At 52.5% G+C, this 17,699-nt stretch overlaps 1 long non-coding RNA gene across 1 annotated transcript; it reads left to right on the top strand.

The window, feature by feature from the left end:
- Nucleotides 1-8,014: 8,014 nt before the first annotated feature.
- Nucleotides 8,015-8,790, top strand: LOC141567523 (uncharacterized). Its single transcript, XR_012490211.1, has 2 exons — nucleotides 8,015-8,308; nucleotides 8,567-8,790. It is a non-coding gene; the product is annotated as an uncharacterized LOC141567523 (long non-coding RNA).
- The last annotated feature ends 8,909 nt before the right edge of the window (nucleotides 8,791-17,699 follow it).

Genomic DNA, 17,699 nt, shown 5'->3' with positions numbered 1-17,699 from the left:
CCTAATTGGACCTATCAGGGGGTCTAGTAACTGGATAAGCCCACACTGTGGAACCAGCAAGGAAACCACTCCTTGCTAACTCTGCCTTGGTTCTCCCTTCTGTACAATGGGGACAATGATAACAACTGGGCAGTGTTCCAAGTGTTTTGCACATAATCATATTGATCCATTCAATCCTTACGACAACTCCACGCAGTAACTCATTATGCCTGCTTTACTGTGTACCCACAATAAAAGAATAATGGAAGCACCTAGTTCATACAGTTGTGGATTAAATGAGTTAGTGCTTATCAAAATCTAGAAGAGCTTGGAACACAGTTGGTGCTCAATGAATTCTAGCTGTTATTTTTGACCGAGCGCCTCCTGTCAACACCTTCCCCATCTAACCTCCAGTCCCACTGAAGCGTAGGTACGTGCCTCTTCCCTTGTCCTAACCACCTTCCCCTCTTCAACGTTTCCTTTCACCTGGCACAGAATGGATGCTTGACATTATACATACTTAGGAGTGAATGAAGGAGGTTTGGGGGGAAAGGCTGGGCTGAATGGATTATTCAATGCTCACACGCCCCCTGGTGGCCATCGTGGGCATTCCAGGCCTCGGCACAACCTTTAAAATGGGAGGGCCCAAGACAGTCTCAGGCAGGGCCTGGGAAGGTGGAAAGCTTACCTGAGGGCAGATACTGAATCCAAGGGGTTGATCCCAGGGCTTAGGCCCCAGATGTCTATGAGGCTTCAGGGATTTTCAGTACCCCAGCTAGCTCAATCTTTCTTCCCTTTCTCTCTCAGAGCTGTGCACTTGTCAGTGTGAGCTGGACTGTGTGCCCAAGAGGTCAAGAGTTGAACTGTGTGTGCACAGAACAGATGGTGGCAGCAGGTTCTGTCTTCAGAAGATGTGTGTGTGTGAGGGATGTGTGATTGAGCCCACATTCGTGTATGGGCTGTGCATGGCTGTCACCAGACCTGTTTGGGTTGAGAACGCTGGGCCTCAGCCTGCCAGTGAGCTGAGGGGGGTTGCAGCCCATCACTGGAACTTTCTGGTGTCCAGGAGTCCGTGTTCTGGAAGGACCAGTATCCAAGCAGACGTCGGAAGCTATCAGGGCCTGGGTGGGCACCTTGGAGGACAGCTGGTTGGCTCTCCCTTTCTCTCACATGTGAGTATTCGCGGTGCTGGTATAACTGGCCTATCGTCCCACTTGCTTCTGCTGAGCACCTGCACGTGTGCTCCTGGGGCAGGAAGGAGCTACACATCCTCATTCACGAGCATCTCCGTGTATGCTCATGTCCTTCTATTGATTTTGCCAGATTATCTTCCTGTGCATAGGCAGGCTTCCAGAAGAGGAAGGAATTTGGAGTCAGACATCTGTGAGTTCAAATTCAGGCTTCACCTACATGACTGTGTGATTTTGGACAAGAGATTTAATTTCACCGAGGCCCAGTTTCCTCATCTGCTAAATGGGGATTATAATAATGCCTATTTCCTAAGTTGTTGTGAGAAGTAAATAAGAATGGAAAGCCTGGGACAGGGTGACAGGCACACAGAAGGCACGTGATAGATGGTTGTGATCACTGGTGCTGCTGTGTTTTGGGCTTCTAGCTGGGCCTCTGCCCTCTGCTTCCTGTCCCCAGGTCTCTGTGTCCTGTGACCCATGACACAAAGCAGAGTGTTAGGCTAGGCCCAGCAGACAGTCTACTCCACCAGCATTTAGCATGGCTATGAGCAACTCCCCACAGCCTGGCTCAGAACACTTTACAACACTGGACTGCACATATTGCTTGTTTCATTCAGACGTGAATGCACATACAAGTGACCTGATTTTCCCAACCCCACACTAGAACATCTGGTCTGACCAGGCAGATATATTTATGGGGCTGAAGGGGCAAGATGTTTGAAGCGGGCCTTGCAGACTCCCCAGCTTCTGGCCTTGGAACGTTTGGCCACCTGGGGGAGCCCTCTGTCCCCTTCGGTCAGAGGGAGTAGAGGGGAATGTATGAAGAGGGCAGGGGTGCTGGCTGCTTTGGGAACCAAAGAAAGGCCAGGAGTGGACGGGGGAGTTGCATGCCCTAAGAAGCATCCCTTCCAGGAGCCAGGCCAGCAGTTAACCCATCTGTTGCCAGCCTTCACCCTTTATGTCCCGGGGCCTCAGGTTCTGGATAAAGATGCCCAGGGTGGGGTGGGCTGGGGGACTTTGACCTTGGGAGCAGTAGAAGCAGAGGGAAGAACATGGTATTCTGTACAAATGACTGAGCCCCTCAAAGGTGCTCAGGAAGAGTAATCATGGGGTATGTGTGTGTGTGACTTCTCAGATCACTGGGATCCCCAGAGCAGCCCAATGGCCGGAAGCCCTGTGAAGCCCTCTGTAAACTCACCCTGGTTATCTGGCCCATTGCTGTCAGACAGTACCAGTGCCAGGGTCCACCAGGCAAACCTTGAACCGGGGCTCCCTTCAGCTCCTCCGAGCAGCAGTTGTCCTGTGTCAGCCGTGCTAAGGGAGGGCATGTGCTTCTAAATCCTCACAGACCTGGGAGGTTGCTTCCATGTTGTCCTACCCACTTTGCAGCTGAGACCCAGGCCCAGAGGGTGAAGGAACTTGCCCCAGGCAATCCAGCTGGTAGGCAATAAGGCTTCTTTGAACCCAGGGTGTTTGATGCCAGTGCCCTTGGCCCCAACCCTCCGCCACTCTTGGTGAAAGAACTCTAGCACTGAGATCCAGGCAGACAGAGGGACGCAAGGAGGACAGGAAGGGCCAGAGAGGTGGACACTCAAGGGAGCAGGAGAGGAGGCGGACCAGTACTGCAGAGACAAGCCTTTGAGCAGTTCCGGGCCTCGGGCTGAGGAATGAGGAAGGGAGGAGGAAATGGAGATGGGGACATCTCTTTCAAGAAGGTGGCTGTGAGGAAAGGGAGCCAAGAGGGAGGTGGGCTCAGGGCACTCGGGTTAACATGGAGGGACTCAAGTCAGTGGTTTCAGTTGACGGGAGGAGTCAATATCACGGATAAATGTGGGATCAGGTGCTTGGAACCCGGGGTGGGGGAGGGTGGGAGCCAGCACAGTGGCAGAGCCACTCCTGCTTCCTCATTGGGGACAGGGATCTAAGCTGTTTGCAGTGACCAAGGCAGGAAGTGGGATGCCCTGTGGGGAGGGGCTCTTTTATCTCTGGGACCTGGATGGTGGGGAGAGGGAGCCCAGAGGAGGGGTGGGGCCAGGGGAGGGAAGGGGGCTTTCCAGGGCGGTGCAATCAGATGTGCAAGCCCCCAGGGCGGGGGCACAGTGCCCAGAGACAGCCCCCCAGGTCTGTAAGCCCTTCCCCATGCCTCCTTCTTCGCAGCCTCTTACCTAGCGCTTCAGGGGGACTCCAAGGACCCTCAAGAACTGAGGCTCATTGATTTCAGTGGAAAACAAGAGTCCCAGTAAAATGGGGGTCCCTGCCCTCATCCAGGGCTTGAATGGGGTTTGAAACTGCCAGGTGGTCTATGTCTCAGGTGTTTTGGTGCCCTCCAGCAGGCCAGGGCAGAGAAGGAGCTGGGGGGTGGATCCCCCTACCTTCCCTTAGGGGCTGACCCTCCTTTCCTGGCTTCACGTCTCCCACAACTAGGGTTTGATTGGGGCTCACTCAGTGTGGGGGTCTTAGAACCCATCTTCCTCACTCAGTCCCTACCAGGACACCTCGGAGCCCACTCCTGCAGGAGGGAGGCCTGGAAGGTGGTGCTCTGAGTCCCGTCCTGGCCCATTTTGCTCCCTGAAGCCTGCAGCCTGGGAAACAGATGTCCCCTACTCTCCCTCCTTGACTGCTCCTCAGTAAACCCCAAGGGGCCCCTTGGCTCCTCCTTGTGGCCTCTCCAGTCTCCCTCCTCCCACTTTGGGAAGCAACGGAGCTGAAAAGAGACAACATCTGGGTCTCCCCAGGGCCCCAGTGGCCCAGCTGCCTGCCTGACCAGCAGCCTCAGGAAACAGCCACCCCTCCCCCACAATGCTGGTGTTACCCTGCCTGGCAACATTTGAGTGAGTGCCTGGCATCCTTTGAGACAGGATCCCAAGATTGGTCTCCTCTCACCCCAAGGTATTTTTGCTAGAAAGAGCCTAGGGGACCTGGCCTACAGAGACCCCTATCTAAAGCCACAACTGTTCCTGTTATATTGGGTGGCCAGCCAGCTCCTCAAAGGTCTTTACCATATTAGTCCCCAGCCCCACAGGGCCACCTGGGTCCCAGACTGAAAGACATTCCACTCTGAGCCTGGGGGGACAGATACCACTGACAGTCTGTGATTGACACAGGACACAAGTGACTGCAGAAGGGGCAGAATGCTGTGCATTTCACCGGCAAGGGACCAAGGGCCCTGGGCTCAGGCAGGGAAGGGCTGGCTTCCAGCTGGGCCCCTGTCCCCAGCAGGTCAATGTTGCTGTACCCCCCAGATGCCTAGACCACTCCTTTCTGTGAGGACACCCAAATGCCATGTCACAGGCACTCTTTGGGGGCATCTGGGTCACACTGGGTCTTGTCAGAAAAGAAGGAACAAACATTGACTGATTTACATATTGGTTTCTCATTTACATTTCATACCCAAGCTCTGGCCTTGACCTCCTCCCTGCTTCCCACCTAGGGAAGGCTCACATGGCCCATCCTCTGAGAATCAGAGCAATTACACATTGGCCAGCAGAGCTGAGATCTGCCCGAGGTCATCCAGCCAGCTAGGGTCAGAGCTGGACCTCAACCCCTGCCCTGAGAACCTGTCCAGGACTCTTTCCCTACACATACAGCCTGCCTTCCATGGCCCCAAGGGGCTCCAGGGGCTCACGTGCTCGCCAAGGCCTGGGACAGGCCCCGAGGGTCTAGGCCTGAAGGTGTCTGCAAATCCACAGCAGTGTCAGCGAGCAGGGAGAGGGGCACCTGTCTCCACTTAGCATCAGCACAGTGGGAAGGACCGAGTGAAGGGGTGTGCACAGGCTGGGCGAAGGGCCGGGGGTGTGAGGGTGCGGTCTAGGAGTGGGCTCCTGCTCTCCTTGGCACATGGGCCACCCAGGGGCCTCTCCGCAGCCTTCCTTTCCTCTCAGCCTCGGGTAACTTTTATCTTCCTTTCAGTTGCCCTGCACTGGCCTCGTTGGTTTCTGGGGTTTCCTCTCTGTCACAATGATCTGCAGTGGAATTGAGCAGGAGCAATGATCCGTCCCTCCCCCACCACGCTCCTCCTCCATTGGCCAGGCCCCTGCCTGAGCTCCCACCACTGCTCCATCATGTTTGTGGTGACCGGGAAGGAGGATGCCTGCCCCTCCCTGGCTGGCAGGTCACTCTAGAGGGAAGGCACTCTGTGTGGCGTAAAGCCCCTTCATGGGAGGGAAACCTCTCTGTTCCTCCCTGGTAGGACTTTTTGGACTTCACGTTCCACCTGCCTTTAGTCTGTATGTTCAGGCTAGGCCTGGTCTTGGCCAGACTGCTGGTCTACCCGAGGCTGCCTCAGGGCCAGGACTTCCTCTCACGGCCCTTCATCAGACCCACACACTGAGGGCGAGAGATGTGAGTCTGCCCTGGCGCTCAACCTAGGAGGAGATGGAAGGAGCAGGTGTCCAAGGTGTGGACACTCGCCTGGGATTGCTCCCCATCTCCTAGCCACCCAGGCGTCAGTCAACAAACACATATTAACTCGGAGTTGTGTTCACAGCTCCCCCAAACCTGTTCAGCTGTGGGAGAGCAAGGCTGAGCCACAGCATCTGGCAACCCTAGCACCCTAACCATAGTCAGGGACCTGCTGAGTACCCAATTATGGGTCTCAGTTTAGGGGCTTGGGGAGAGCCCCAAGCCAGGTGTTTCTTCCTTGGCAAAAGGCACAGGCTGGCATCCTTGCCCACATCCAGAGTCCTGGCCCCATGAGCAGGTTCCACCCGGGAGGGCTGGGGCTGCCCATTCCCCACTCTAGACCCCTGAAATGACAGTTGGGGCCCATCCCAGGGCAAGGCGCTATTGCCATGTACAGCAAGGAGCCCTTCTCTTTGTTAAAATTGTGAAAGTTAAAGCTACAGCTGTGCCACACAAAGGACCAGCCTGGGGCTCAGAGAGATGCAACCACAGCAGGATGCTAAAAATAAGGCCTCACAGGGCCAGGCTGTGTGGATGACAGCACAGAGCACACAGCACTCTCCTTCTGCGCCAGTTGAGCACATCTGGAGAGTTGAGTTTGCTTCAGGGGTCCACTCCTTAGAACAAACACTGCAACCTGGATGCAGTAGCGAGCTGGGAAGGACAGTGTTCAGGAAACTGTGTCATAGATGAGATGGTGGGAAATGCTCGTGTGGTTTAGCCCAGAGTGGATGGCTTCGAGGTGGCACTTTGACAAACATTGAATATTGCTTCATTATTCATCCGGACCACACATTCATTGAACGCCACTATGCTCCACCAGCACTGTGGGAGGGCAGTGGGACTCGCTGGGACCCTGCCTTCAGAGAACACAGGCAGGCAGACAAGAACCATGAAGATGGACATTAAAGAAAGCAGATTTCAATTCTATACAAGACAGAACACACTCCAGTAGTGAGTTCCCTGCCACTGGAAACAATCCAGGAATAGTGCAAAAGATTTCTGCTCTCAGTAGTTGGGGTGAATGAGGTGACGACTAAGGTCACATCTAACTCTGAGACTGGGACATTTTGTCAGTGTTTGGATTAGCGTGTCTCATGGTTTTGAGTGTCTATTTCCCCATCTCCCTTCTTCAGATTTCTTGGGGACCTCTCCTCAGTGTGAAAAGAGAGTCTTAGAACTGGACAGTCTATGCAGTGCTGTACTGTTTCAGTGCCTGGGGCCAGGATGGCTATTGTCATTTTACTGACAGCGTTCTTGACTTCAGCTCCCAGAACCCCGCAGCCTACAGAAGAGTGGTTCTCTAACTGCTGGGCCTGCATCCTGGCCATTCCCACAGAACCGGGATGGGGTGAGTGCCCTGGGGCTGAGGGGAACGCTGAGGCTGGAGCTGATTTTCCCATGCTGGGTAGTAAGAGCAGTGGCAGGGGAAGGCAGCTGAGTGAGTGTCCTGTGACACAGGAACAGACCCCAGGGAGCCAGGGATCAAGGGCGACAGGAGGAGGGATGAGGACTGATCGGAGTCACCGGGAAGCTGGTGGGGAGGGCGAGGGCCGGGCACAGGGAGTTTCTTCTCCCTCAGCCCATGGGGGTGGGGCTGCACGCGAAGGCCTCCAATACAGGAATTTTCTCTCAGATGCAGCCTCAAATTATACTCCTTGAAACTAGACCAATTAGAGATTCACTAGGCTGAGCAAATGCCCTGCTAAAAGCCCTACTTAAAAAATATCCCATGGGGGAAGCTGCCCTATCAGATATTAAATTCTGCTTAAAGGCTGTAACATTGGAGAAGAGAGATACTGGCCCAAGGATAGTTCTGGGGGTCAGAGCAGACACCCCAGAACCTCGGGAGGGGGATGTCAGAGCTAGGGATGCATTAATCAGGCTCTGGAAAGCTCGGGCACCTGCTCAGTTCCCTGTCCTCCCTGCCCCCAGCAGTGCAGGGAGACCTTGAAACCTGCCCTTGCAGTGAGAAGGCAGCTCCAGCCACCCCAAGCTGTCAAGTGCTCTTGGAGGACTAGAGCCTGGAACTAAAAGGATGCCCCTCGTCCACTTCCATTCCCTGGCGTCCCTCCCATGAGTCCCTCTGTTACCCCAAGGCCAAATATAGCTCCCGAGGCAAAGAGGGTGCTGCATTGTGCTAATGGGCCAGGGAAGGGCCGGGGTGGTACCTCGGCAAAGGAGAGCAGGCAGCCCACACCTGCTTTCCTTCCTGGCCCAGGCCTGAGGACTTGGCCTGAACCTCAGATCTCAGGCATCTTTCTCCACAAATGCAGGGTAAGTCGGGAAAGAGGGTCTGGCTGGAGAAGCAGCAGCCACTTCCTCCTGGGGAAACGTAGGACTTGCTCCAAGGGACAAAGGACAGGGCAGGGGGACTTTCCTCTTTGTCTAGTCCACAAGATGAGGCGGAGATCCCGGTGGGCAGCGGCCCTGCCTGTGGGAGCCAGGGTGGCCTCGATCACTCGGGGCGTGTCTGGCGTCCCCAGCAACCCCCCGGGCGCCGCCCAGGCCCTCGGCCCTCAGAGCCACCACATAAGGAAATGTTTGTGCCTCGGCGGCGCGGCCTCTGGGCAGTGGCTCCACTCGCTCCCTCCTCCCTCCGCCCTCCGCCCTGCGCCCTGCTCCCTCCTCCCCGCCCAGGCCGCCTCCCAGACGGGAGGGCCGGACTGGGGCGGTCGAACCCAGGAGGAACCGCCCAGGGCTGGGGCCCGGGATCCGCCCAACCCCCAACTTCTCAGGTGCCGATTGGGATGGCAGGGAATGCGACGTTGAGTTGGACTGGGAAGTGGGGGAGGGGGCAGGGGCCGTGCTCGGTGGTCCTCCTTCCTTGCTGCCCGAGGGGGACACCCTGCCTGGCTTGGCAGAAGCCGGCCGGAAACCTTCCCGCCCCCTACCCCCAGCAAACTGCCTGGGCCCCGGGCTGCCCTGCGGGGGTAGCGGGGGGGGGGGCAGAACACGTTTGGGACAGCCAGGACCCAGGCTTTGCAATTTTACAGGCGCCACATCCTGGAGCCTCTGAGCAGGACCGCAGAAGCAGCGGGAGGGGTGGTCTCCCAGAAGAAATCCCACCTACCCAGCGATCCCTCCCCAGGAGCCCAGAGCGATGTCTTATTTATCTGGGTTGTGACTGAGGCATCCTGACCCCGTCACTGACTGCTCAGAGGGGAAACATTTTATTAATATAACCTGGCTGCTGGCGGGCAAGGTCAGGATCACGTGAGCTGCCTCCCTTCTGGAGTTTTCCATTGAATTATTTACACAGGCCCGGAACAAGCCCACAGACCTCTGTAGGAAGTCAGCAGGCACAAGGTGGCATTTATTCTTCTGCAAACAGTCTTATTTCTCCAGGGACCCCTCCTCACTCTTAAATGTGACCCTTTGGAAATAAGAAGCCACCCAAGGGTGGCGCCTTCTAGGTCCCTGTGCTTTACTCTTGGGAGCCAGAGAACGTCACCAGGTGTGTTTCCTGGGCACGGACCCCAAGCCCAGTGCAGCAGATGTCAGAGGAGGCAGCTCTGGCCCCCTGCTCAAGGGATGGGGTGGTGGCTCACCTCTGGAGCCCACAATCCAGGGAAGGGCCTTTGAGGATGACATCACCCAGGTCCTTGGGCCTTTGGGAAAAGGGTGAAATGCTGAGCAGGAAGCCAGTACAACTTGCCTGTTCAGCAGGAGGGAAAGTAGGACCATCTCCCCTACTTCGAGGTTACTTTATTAGAGCAGATCTCAGGCTTGGTTTCCTAGGAAGCTCCAGCCTGCAGAGGCTGCCTATCCCCAGTCCCCCCCTACCAGGCAGGCAGGGCTGCCCAGAAGTGGCTGCTGAGAGGGTTCAGCAGGATCACCTCACCCCTAAGGACAGCCCTGGGCATCCTTTGTGCCCACAGTCCCCTTCTGAGAAGGGTCCCTGCTGGTTTTTTCTGCATAAAGTGGCTGGCGCCTCTGAGCAGGGGATCAGCTCTGCCTACCCTCAATAGCATGGACTGTGACTATGCCCAGACCTGGGGCAACTGTGTGAAGGATGGGGGGAGTTAGGCTGTGCCTGTCAAGGTCACTCCCCACGCGCCCATCCAGTCCCACCTCAGAACCCCCTACAGTTTTCATTCTCCCCAGGAGAGGGACACAGAATCAAGCCCCAGAACCCCCCTTTACCAACTGGGCGTAAGGACAAGCACCTATTATTGATGGTGATGTTGGATCTGTTGACAGTTTCTTTTGAAATTATCTTTTGGGTGACAGGAAAAAAAAGCCTTCATTTCAGATCAGAAAGTTCTGGGCCTCATAAGGTAAACGTTACATGTTAAGCTTGTAAGGCTGTCTTGTGAAGTGGCCTGTTCTCCATCTTGAGATATATTCAAAAGGGGGTTCAATGACAACATATCGGGGATCTTATGGAAGGGTTCTCAATGGGAATGTAGAGGTATGTTAGAGGAGACGGACTTTTATACCCTTAAATGAACTTAGAAATAGCTAGCATAACAAGAGGGTACCCATAACCAGATGCAAGATACACAGACAGGTGGTTCTTTGATGGAAGGGAAAGGAGGGCCACACAAGGGGACTTCTAAAGCCAGTCCTGCTCAGATGCCACATCCTGTGTTTACTGAACACTTACTCTGTGCCTGGGCTGTTTTCCACAGGCAGTGTCTCCCTCCATCCCCACTGATAATGATACAAGAGAGTTAGCATGTCCCTAGGTAGACAGGGAGGTCCCTAGTGGAATAAACAAAGACAGTCATATCCTAAAACTTCAGGTTTTGAAATCACTCCTTCGCTCCAGGACATAATGTAACAAGGCCTTGAGGTTAATCATAAAATTCATTTTGGCCTGACAAACGGAGCAGATCTGATAAAGAGTGGGTTACTTTGCTAATTCCTTTAGGATGGGCAAGCAGAACAAACCTGGTAGATGAATTTCATTAGAAGGCTCCGGTTCCCTTCTTCAAACAGCTTCCCTTCCCCAAGCAGGCAAGGGAAGGTATAAAAGTAAGAGCTTTGCCTCAGTCACGGGGCACCCCCCCCCATTCTGGACCTCCTCCCGCTCGGGAGCTGCAACTTCTTCTCCTGCCTCTAATAAACTATCCTTTTTTTTTAAACTTTTTGCCTCTCCCTGGTCCGTTTCCATTCTTCAGCTTCAGGAGGCATGATCTCTGCCCTCACTCAGAAACTGTCAACAGATCCAACATCACCTTCATCAATAATAGGTGCTTGTCCTTACGCCCAGCTGGTAAAGGGGGGTTCTGGGGCTTGCTTCTGTGTCCCTCTACTGGGGAGAAGAGTGTGCTCAACACAGAAGAGCCAGAAGCAGCAGGAGTTGTAAACAGCTGTTGAGACCACAGTCCCCCATCCTGCTTTTCTTCCCCCTTCCCTCCCTGGGGAGGCCACTTCCCTGCTGAGCCTGGGCTCCACAAACAGGCGTCCTTTCCATCACCTGCCCGCCTCTGCTTCAAACCCGTCCTCCCAGAAAAGTGAATTTGGTCTATCTCCTGTTCAAATGCCTCCTAGAACCACGTTCTGGGGCTTGAGCACCGCTTCCCTCTGGGGCCTGGACCTGGCTGACCATGCTGGCCGTGGCTCATGGCTTCTTCTGGGAAGCTTTTCTTGACCTTTGCAGGCCAGGCCCCTCCTTCACAGCTGCATCACGATGCCCTTAACTACCCCTTTCTCGGTCTACTTCCTTCATTAGGCCGCACTGTCACCACGTGCCCCCAGTGCAAAGTCAGGGTCACAGTAGGAGCCCCATGAGCGGGAGGAAAGAACACAGGAAAGGGTGAGACTACCACAGGGTAGCGGCCCAGTGGTTATGCTTTGCAAGTAAACTCTGCAAGAGCGGATCAACCCAAAACAGGCCAGAAATGGGATACTTTTCGTGGTTACCCCTGACTTTGGGGGGAGACAGAGCTTGCACTCCTGGTCTCTGCACACCCACCGCTATTGAGGATGGGCCACACACAAGATTCATGAATAGACGTGTCCGAGCACATCCCAGATTCGTATGAGCACTGAGTCCATGCACACCGGACCTGGTAAGTAGCCAGGCAGTGCAAACACAAGTGCGCGCATATTCGAGTGTGAGAACGTCCTCGAGGTTGTGCACACAGGAATACGTGGAAACCCACGGGTTCGTGCATGCCGGCTACAAACACAAGTATGGGCATCCGAGAGCGTCTGCGCGCTCTAGCGCAGGTCCTTTCGCAGGAGGTAGAGGCGCCCACTTCCCTCCACAGTCAGGCACAGCAGCAGCCTCTCGACGCCAATTTCGTCCCGCGGGCATCGCAAAGACGTGCAATCCGCGCAGCCCCTGCACTCAGGCCTTTGTTGTCCGGGCTTCCGGGCGTCCATCACGCGGAGGCCGCGCGCGCCGGAGCACGAAATGGCGGCCAGGGGCGGGGCGGGGGCGGGGCGGCCGGGAGCAGCGCCCACTCCCGACTCCCGGCAGGGCGCGCCATCCGCCCCCTCGCGCAGGCGCACGGCACGGCGCGCGTTCCCGCGCTCCCTCCGACGCGCACCAGGACACAAAGGGCTGGAGAGAAAGCACGGAGCACGGTCAGCATCTACGGAGCGGCTAGCGGTCCGGAGCGGCCTGGACTGGACTCCCGGGGCCGGAGCTGGGCTCGCCGGAACCGCAAGCTCGGGCGCGAGTTGGGGCGTGGTGCAGCGCGCCTTCCCCTCCCTTCTCCCTCCCTTAACGGCCTTAACGGCCTCGTGGGCCGGGTGGGGCCGGACGGGTGCGCTAGGGCGCAGGCGCCCCGCTGGCGGCCGCCGCCGGAGGGTTAGGCGCCTCCATTTTGCCTCGCGCCCTGTAATGGCGGAGCTGGGGCCCTTTTCACCAGTGCGGAGGGACGGGCTCGCTTCCGGGAAAGCTGAGGCCATCTTCCAAAGTCATTTCTCGCTCCGCGCCCGTCCGCGCGGGAGCAGGGTGATGTAGCCATTTAGAAAGTCTTGGAATGTGGTTCCCAGGGCTTTTCTTAACGAAAAGGCAGACCCCTCCGCAAATGATTCCAGTAGTTGCAACTTGCTACCTCACATTGGGATGTGGATTTGGGAGAGGGATGAGGACACCGATGCAAAAAAAAGTAAATTTTTTTTCATTAAAGAGACATTCGTAAAAGCTGTAATCAGTCAAACATTAAAAATATTTTTTTCATCGTGTGAGTAATACATGTTCTTGGTAATTTCAAAGGAACTGATAGCAGACATTCACTGAATACTTACCAGGCCATTTTTAAAGTGCTTTAATTTTCGTAACTACGTACCGATGGAGAAGCTGAAATACGGAAAGGTTAAGTACACAAAAGTACTTAAAGTACAGGAAAGTAGGAAAAATAGTAAACCCACCTTCCAAGACAACCACTGTTTAATACACTGGCCTGGTTCCAGCCAGTGTTTTTCTGTGCGTTGTTTGGTTCCTGTTATACAGGTAACCGATGGCACTTTTTGATTAATTGGGAGCGAGCTGTTGGTGCAGATGGAAAAGCCCCAGCGGCTCGGAGGTGTCGGGAAGTTCCGGTCCTCGCTGTCTCGGGGGCAGCTCGGGCCTGTGCACTGAGGGGGCTGCACTCGGTGACGTCTGGAGCACCCCGACTCTGCAATGTTGGCATCTAGTGAGCCCCGAAAACTCACGTGACTCGTGATCACGTCTGGGGGGTGGGAGGGAAAGCCGCCTCATTCCTGTCTCCCCTTTTGTTCCTACTGTAGCACATTCTCAGGTCATAACTGCCTTAACTTGCGTTTCCCCAGCTCATTTGAGCCTATGAGGAACGCATTTTTGCAGATTAGATTCAGTTCAAGGTAGAGAGGGCAGGGCAGGAACAATCAAAAAGTTCCAGAAACTGAAAAGCTTCCTAAATAATTGCCTTTTCTTAAATATTATAAAAGAAAGTAACACTTACTAGCTTGTGGCTTTGCCAAGTTACTTAATTCCTTATTCTGTCTTCTGTAAAACGTGGGTAAGAACATGTCCGGGCAGAGTTGGGGTGGGTGGGTGTTGATTGGAAATGATATTTGTAAAGTGACTGGGCCACAGACTGTAGTAGTTGCTCAGTAAGTGGCAGCAGTTATGTTTGGTTGCTGTTCCACATTTCAAAAGTAGCAAGATCAACTAGGTGGTTGCTTTGAGAAAACATTAATACAGCTCCTTGCAGATCACAAGCATTTCCACCACAGATAACATCCAAAACTGCTTAAAACTTAAGGAAAGAAGGTTTTTAAAGATTTTTATTGGGGAAGGGGGACAGAACTTTATTGGGGAACAGTGTGTACTTCCAGGACTTTTTTCCAAGTCAAGTTGTCCCTTCAATCTTTGTTTTTGTTGTGGAGGGTGCCGTTCAGCTTCAAGTTGTTGTCCTTTCAGTCTTAGTTGTGGAGGGCGCAGCTCAGCTCCAGGTCCAGTTGCCGTTGCTAGTTGCAGGGGGCACTGCCCACCATCCCTTGTGGGAGTTGAACTGGCAACCTTGTTGAGAGCCCACTGGCCCATGTGGGAATCAAACTGGCAACCTTCGGAGGTAGGAGCACGGAGCTCCAATAGCCTGAGCCACGTGGCTGGCCCCGAGAAGTTTTTAAATTAACTTCAGAAACAAGTCAGGTGCTTGCCTGATGCATCAGGTACATGCATTATGTGAAGTAAATAGTAAAGGGCTTAGGGGAAATGGATCCATGTGAGGTTGCCCCCCCACCTTTGAAAGGGCCTGAAGGATGGGCTGGCTGGATGTCAGTTGGGACCCTGGGAGGGAAGGAGCCCGGCCCTCTCAAAGCACCAGGCCCCTCTGCATCTGAGCCCTGTGTTCTTTGTTCAGTGGATTTGTGCCTTCTCTGTTGGGTTGCTGGTGGCAGGGGATAGAATAGTGAATAAGAAAGCCCACCCCTGCCCTCATGGAACCTAGAATTTCTTGAGGAAGCCAAACTACCAGGGTGGTGATGAGACTGGTTAGTTAGTATGATTGCTAGGTAGACAGGAGGGTCTCTGATGGAATAAACAAAAAAGCAGCCGTATCCTGAAACTAAAGGTCCTGGAATGTCTCCTTCACTCCAGGACAGAGACATGAGAATATGCCTTGAGTTTAATAGATGATCTCAAATCCCTTCTGTCCGACAAAGGAGCAGATCTGATAGATAGGAATGGGCTGGTTCGTTAATCCCTTCAGGATGAGCAAACAGGACAAACCTAATAGATGAATTCCATTAGAAGGCTCCAGCCCCCTTCCCAAGCAGGCAGGGGAAAGTATAAAAGTAAAAGCCTTTTGCCTTAGCTATTGGGCTTCCCAGTTTCGGGTACCCCCTCCCACTTGGGAGCTGCAACCTCTTCTGCCTCTAATAAGCTATCTTCCTTTACAACATTTTGCCTCTCCCTGGCCCGTGTGTCCATTCTTCGGCTTCATGAGACACGATCCCGGCCCACACCCAGAAACTGCCGCCAGACCCAACATCATTTACATCAGTGAATGCAGGATAGTGAGGTGCTACACCAGGTGGCAGTGGCTCTGACTTAGGCAAAAGACTAGGGAGGCTTCCTGGAGGCAGTGATGCTTTAGCTGAGCCCAGGATTCTCAGATGCTGAAGAGGGAAAAGGCACGTCAAAGCTGTACTGAAGAAGTCCAGAAAGGCTGGGCGTGGGAGCTTAGAGGGCGGGGCGGGAGTGACAGGAGCTGAGATGGAGAAAGGAAGCAGACCATGGAGATTTCTATAGGAGAAGAAAAAACTAAACTTTCCTCTCCCCACTTAGGTTCTCTGACTGGGGCCCTATAAATTAGACTAACAAAAGACAGATTATCAAGAGAAAAATAAACAGAAGTTCATTAAAATGTGCATCTCATGATACACTTGGGAGCACCCAGTGATGAGTAACTCAAAGGCGGTGCTTAGAACTTGGGCTTATTATAGCATCTTAACAAGAGAACAACACATTTTTAAAGAAGTGACCAGACAAAGGAAAAGGACTTGAGTATCTAGGGTGAAAAATTAGGGAAGGTAAATATATGTGGAACTAATGGTAGGTAAGGGCTAGTTTTAGCAAGGCTTGTTATGAAGCTTCCTCTGGTGCCATCTCCAGGCTGATAAGGGTTTAGAGTTGTATCCAGTGATTAACTTCTGTCCTTCCTGGTAGAGAGGGGAGAGGGAGGACAACTCTGCAAATTTATGTCCTGCCTTTAGGCAAATAGGAGGAGGGCAGAGAACTTTTCTTGTCTCTGCTTCTCAGTTGCTTTCAGCCGCAAATCATCCTTATGCCAAAGTGGTATATTTAGGGGTGGTATATTCTGCTACCCTTCATTAGCTTTGGTTGACTAAAATGAAATATTCTCATTAGACCAAATTATTGAGAACTTTCAAAAGATGTTTTTTTTTGAGATGTAATCCACATACCATAAAATTTACCCTTTGTTTTTGGTGGGGGAGGGGGGGCGGCCTGTTAGTTCAGTTGGTTAGAGTGTGGTGCTCTTAAACAACAAGGTTACCTGACTGATCCCTACATAGTCCACTGAGCTGCGCCCTCCACAACTAGATTGAAACAACTACTTGGAGCTGATGGGTCCTGGAAAAACACACCTAAGTAAATAAAAGTTTTTAAAAAATTATCTCTTTAAAAAAAAACCACACCAACCCTTTTAAAAGCATATAACTCAGTTTTTAATACATTCACAAAGTTGAGCAACCATCACCACAAATTCCAGATCATTTTATCACCCCAAAAGGAAACCCTAGATTCATTAGCAGTCACTCCTCATCTGCCTCTCTTCCCAACCCCACCACTAATCTGTTTTCTGTCTCTGGATTTGCCTGTTCTGGACAGCTCATGTAAATGGAATCCATAATAGGTGCCTAGTGGGCCTGCCTTCTTTCACTTAGTGTATGTTTTTAAGTTCATCAAGGTGGTAGCACATATCAGTATTCCATTGCTTTTTATGGCTGAATAATATTCCGTTGTATGGATGTGCCTCAGAAGACTTGAGAAGAAGTCTCTAGTCTGTGATGGGAATGTGCCTTGGGGCTTGGCCACAGCGTGGGAAGGCACTGTGCCCCCAAGGTCAGTGGCCTGCTGGGCTCTCCCCTCACTGGCTGTGTGACTAGGGCAAGTCACTTTCTTTACAATTCATTTTCCTCTCACAGGTGGGGATAGTAGTGGTACGTTTCTAAAGTTGATGAATTCTATGAGTTAACACATTTCAAAGGCTGGAAAAAGTGCCTGGTCAAAGGTAAAGTTGTTACTATGGAGAAAAGAAGGCTGGCAGATGCAGAACTCCCTACTGACTTAGTGAGCATACTGACCTTTATTCCAGAATCTTCCAAATGGCTACATGGCTACTTTTTAAAACTGGGGATTATAATCAGGTCTGAGTATAAGAGGGAATGATTTGAATGTGGTGGTTTCTACCCATGTAGGATTTTGTAGTTCTGCAGACTTTCAAATTTGTTGTGAGTGATGATGAACCAAGAGACTTTCGATATGTACTTTTAAGGTCATCTATCTTGAAAACAAACTACTTTAAATTTTTAAAAATTTATGTAAATTTTTAATATACAAAAAAGTAAGAGAGTTTGATTCCCCTTGTACCTTCAACAACATCTATTCCCATTTTTGACAAATGGCTTTTGTTCCACAATTGGATGGGGGAGGCACCCAATAGGTAAGTCCTGAAGTGGAGTAGAATTTACCACCCCAAAAGATGTCACTTTGGCATGAGAATTATTTGAGCTAAAGGCAATCAAAACCCAGCAGATTCAGGAAAAGCTCTTTTCCTCCCCCTCAACTGTCTAAATTTGCATTGGAAAGGGGGGGTTGTACCAGGAAGAGAGCTATTACCAGAGATACCTTTTTTTACCTAAGAAACTTATCTGCAGAGCAGGGCAACCTTTGTTTTCCAAACATCTCTGCCTTCCTGTGAAAGGCCTTCCTCCCCTTTGTATCTGATGGATGCTTACCCCTTTCCTCAGCTCAGAATGTTACATAAGCTTCAATTGCCTGGCTGCCCTTTGGGTCTTACTTTTGATGGCGCTCCCGTATATACAAAATTAGATTTGTTTTTCTTCTGTTAATCTGTCTTATATTAATTCGATGATTAGAGCAGCCAAAGAACCTAGAAGGTTAGAAGGAAAAATTTTTCTTCCCTATAGAACCATCTTGCAAGGACCTGGAGAAAC

Source organism: Rhinolophus sinicus, linkage group LG01, assembly GCF_036562045.2.
Source record: "Rhinolophus sinicus isolate RSC01 linkage group LG01, ASM3656204v1, whole genome shotgun sequence".
NCBI classification, from domain to species: domain Eukaryota; kingdom Metazoa; phylum Chordata; class Mammalia; order Chiroptera; family Rhinolophidae; genus Rhinolophus; species Rhinolophus sinicus.
The sequence above is the reverse complement of the archived record's forward strand: the minus strand, read 5'-3'. Positions and strand labels throughout refer to the sequence as shown.